General features: G+C 38.4%; 1 pseudogene; it reads right to left on the reverse strand.

Annotated features, from left to right (window-relative positions):
• Positions 1-401: 401 nt before the first annotated feature.
• Positions 402-1,297, reverse strand: LOC108395949 (NADH dehydrogenase (ubiquinone) complex I, assembly factor 6 pseudogene; annotated as a pseudogene).
• Between the last annotated feature and the right edge of the window lie 3,125 nt (positions 1,298-4,422).

A 4,422-nucleotide genomic window follows, 5' to 3' on the forward strand; every position in this document is an offset into this window, starting at 1 on the left:
TCTTTGAATATATTTTAGCCATTACCAGTGAATTTTACCCCATCTTCTTATTTTATGATAATTATATTCATTTTATTTCAACTCAGAGAGCTCCCTTCAGCATTTCTTGCATGGCAGGTGTAGTGGTGATGAACATCCTCAGCTTTTGTTTGGGAATGTCTTTATCTCTTATTCATTTCTAAACTACAGCTCTGCTATTTATGAAAATCCTTCTTGACAGGAAGCTTTTTCAATATTGGATCATCTAATCCCTTTCTCTCCCAGTCGGAAATTTTTGTTGACTGACATAATTATGGTGTTTACCACATAAAGATGTATCTATCTTTGTTGTCATTTTTAAAGCGATATTTGTCACTGACTTTTTGACCATTTTCTTTTTTTATCAGTGCCATGAAATTATTTTAATATCTTTTTCTCTATGACTGAATATACAAAAATAATGGAAGTAATGTTTTCTCCTGTAAAGATGGGTGGAATATGTCAAAATCCACTTGCTGAATTTTCTTTAAATGTTCTTCTAGGGCAACTGCCTGAAGAAAAGCAGGAAATACTTTCACAGGAACACTTTTGTGGAAGGACCTAGCAGGGTATAGGTGCAAGTACGCCTGGCTGGCAATATCATAGATCACATCTCTCACACTTTATCTTGGTTCTTCCATAGAAAATCCTCTTGTGCAACACCATGCAGCATACACACATCCATGGGGAGGAGCACCCTCCTTCTGCTACCATGATAGGGCATTGCTCTAAAGCAAGTGACAATGCCTTGTGCTTTTCCAATATGACTTGCAACATGATCTGCATGAAGGTCCTTTACACGCAGTACTTCCAGTGTTAAATAAAGAAGGTAACTGTGTGCTTTCAGCATAATTTTCTAGTTCCTGGATATTAAACTATGCTCTGTCATTCAAACTTTTTCTCTTTCATCAATGATTTTCATCTTTTAGTCAGGTTATGTCTTTTAACAGCCTTTCACAGTTCAATGACCACAGGCTGAGGCAGTGGACTGTCACACTATATATCATCCACAGTTTTTTCCCAAAATTACATTCATATCAGTCCAATTGTTTTCTCAGAAACCAAGTCCTTAACTAGCCTGAGCCAGTTCCAATTAAAGGCCCTCAGTGCAACAGCAGAGCTTCTGGATTCTGCAGGGAATCGCAGAGAACATAAATACCCTTCAAAATCTCATTTCTGCAGCATCTTTAGGTAGTAACGGTCAGTGTCCGAGGCATCCCGTCAGCTAAGCCACGGCCACGCTCCGCCCGGACTCCACGTACCCCGGGAGCTGCCGCATGCTTGAACATTTCTTTTTTATTTATTTATTTATTTATTTTGGTATCATTAATCTACAATTACATGAAGGGCATTATGTTTACTAGGCTCCCACCTTCACCAAGTACCCCCCACATCCCGTTCACAGTCACTGTCCATCACAATTGTAAGATGCTGTAAAATCACTACTTGTCACCAAGTTCACAGTCACTGTCCTTCAACATTGTAAGATGCTGTAAAATCATTACTTCTCTTCTCAGTGTTGCACAGCCTGCCCCGTGCCCCCCCAACACTATACATGCTAGTCGTAATGCCCCCTTTCTTTTCTTCCTGCCCTTATCCCTCCCTTCCCACCCATCCTCCCCAGTCCCTTTCCCTTTGGTAACTATAGTCCATTCTTGGGATCTGTGCTTCTGCTGCTGTTTTGTTCTTATACTCCACATAGGAGTGAGATTATTTGGTACTTGTCTTTCTCTGCCTGGCTTATTTCACTGAGCATAATACCCTCTAGCTCCATGCATATTGTTGCGAATGGTAGGATTTGTTTTTTTCTTATGGCTGAGTAATATTCCATTGTGTATATGTACCACATCTTCTTTATCCATTCATCTACTGATGGACACTGAGGTTGTTTCCATTTCTTGGCAATTGTAAATAGTGCTCCAATAAACATGGGGGTGCACCTGTCTTTTTCAAACTGGAGTGCTGCATTCTTAGGGTAAATTCCTAGAAGTGGAATTCCGGGGTCAAATGCTATTTCTACTTTGAGCATTTTGAGGAACCTCCATACTGCTTTCCACAGTGGTTGAACTAATTTACATTCCCTCCAGCACTGTACAAGGGTTCCCCTTTCTCCACAACCTCGCCAATATTTGTTGTTGTTGTCTTTTGGATGGTAGCCATCCTTACTGGTGTGAGGTGATACCTCATTGTGGTTTTAATTTGCATTTCTCTGATGACAAGCAATGTGGAGCATCTTTTCATGTGTCTGTTGGCATATGAATTTCTTTTTTAGAGAACTGTCTATTCATCTCTTCTGCCCACTTTTTAATTGGATTATTTGCTTTTTGTTTGTTGAGGTGTGTGAGCTCTTTGTATATTTTGGATGTCAACCCTTTATCGGATCTGTCATTTTCGAATATATTCTCCCATACTGTAGGATACCTTTTTGTTCTATTGATGGTGTCCTTTGCTGTACAGAAGCTTTTCTGTTTGACATAGTCCCATTTATTCATTTCTGTGAGTGTTTCCTTGCCTGGGGAGATATGTTCAAGAAGAGGTCACTCATGTTTATGTCTAAGAGATTTTAGCCTATGTTTTTTTCTAAGAGTCTTATGGTTTCATGACTTACATTCAAGTCTTTGATCCATTTCTAATTTTCTTTTGTGTACGGGGTTAGACAGTGATCCAGTTTCATTCTCTTACATGGAGCTGTCCAGTTTTGCCAGCAATATATGATGAAGAGACTGTCATTTCCCCATTGTATGTCCATGGCCCCTTTATAGAATATTAGTTGACCATATATGTTTGGGTTAATGTTTGGAGTCTCTATTCTGTTCCATTGGTCTGTGGCTCGGTTCTTGTGCCAGTACCAAATTGTCTTGATTACTGTGGCTTTGTAGTAGAGCTTGAAGTTGGGGAGTGAGATCCCCCAACTTTATTCTTCCTTCTCAGGATTGCTTTACCTATTCTGGGTCTTCGGTGTTTCCATGTGAATTTTTGAACTATTTGTTCCAGTTCATTGAGAAGGCTGTTGGTAATTTGATAGGGATTGTATCAAATCTGTATATTGCTTTGGGCAGGATCGCCATTTTGACAATATTAATTCTTCCTAACCAAGAGCATGGGATGAGTTTCCATTTGTTAGTGATCTCTTTAATTTCTCTTAAGAGTGTCTTATGGTTTTCAGGGTATAGGTCTTTCACTTCCTTGGTTAGGTTTATTCCTAGGTATTTTATTCTTTTTGATTCTGTTGTGAATGGAATTGTCTACCTGATTTCTCTTTCTATTAGTTTATTATTAGTGTATAGGAAAGCCACAGATTTCTGTGTGTTAATCTTGTATCCTGCAACTTTGCTGAATTCCGATATTAGCTCTAGTAGTTTCAGTGTGGAGTCTTTAGTGCTTTTTATGTACAATACCATGTCATCTGCAAATAGTGACAGTTTAACTTTTTCTTTATCAATCTGAATTCCTTGTATTTCTCTGTTTTGTCTAATTACAGTGGCTAGGACCTCCAGTACTAAGTTGAATAACAGTGGGGAGAGTGGGCATCCCTATCTTGCTCCCGATCGCAGAGGAAAAGCTTTCAGCTTCTTGCTGTTCAGTATGACGTTGGCTGTGGGTTTAAAATATATGGCCTTTATTATGTTGAGGTACTTGCCTTCTATACCCATTTTGTTGAGAGTTTTTATCATGAATGGATGTTGAATTTTATCAAATCCTTTTCAGCATCTATGGAGATGATCATGTGATTTTTGTCTTTCTTTTTGTTTATGTGGTGGACTATGTTGATAGATTTTCGAATGTTGTACTATCCTTGCATTCCTGGGATGAATTCCACTTGGTCATGGTGTATGATTCTTTTGATGTGTTTTTGAATTCGGTTTGCTAAGATTTTCTTGAGTATTTTTGCATCTATGTTCATCAGGGATATTGGTCTGTAGTTTTCTTTTTTGGTGGGGTCTTTGCCTGGTTTTGGTATTAGGGTGATGTTGGCTTCATAGAATGAGTTTGGGAGTATTCCCTCTTCTTCTATTTTTTGGAAAACTTTAAGGAGAATGGGTATTAAGTTTTCTCTGTTCTCTGATAAAATTCCGAGGTAAATCCATCTGGCCCAGGGGTTTTGTTCTTGGGTAGTTTTTTGATTACCATTTCAATTTCTTTCCTCGTAATTGGTCTGTTTATATTTTCTGTTTCTTTCTGGGTCAGTCTTGGAAGGTTGTATTTTTCTAGGAAGTTGTCCATTTCTTCTAGGTTTTCCAGCTTGTTAGTGTATAGGTTTTCATAGTACTCTCTAATAATTCTTTGTATTTCTGTGGGGTCCGTCGTGATTTTTCCTTTCTCATTTCTGATTCTGTTGATTTGTGTTGACTCTCTGTTCCTCTTAATAAGTCTGGCTAGAGGCTTATCTATTTTGTTTACTTT

Source organism: Manis javanica, chromosome 14 (genome assembly GCF_040802235.1).
Source record: "Manis javanica isolate MJ-LG chromosome 14, MJ_LKY, whole genome shotgun sequence".
In the NCBI taxonomy this organism is placed as follows: Eukaryota; Metazoa; Chordata; class Mammalia; order Pholidota; family Manidae; genus Manis; species Manis javanica.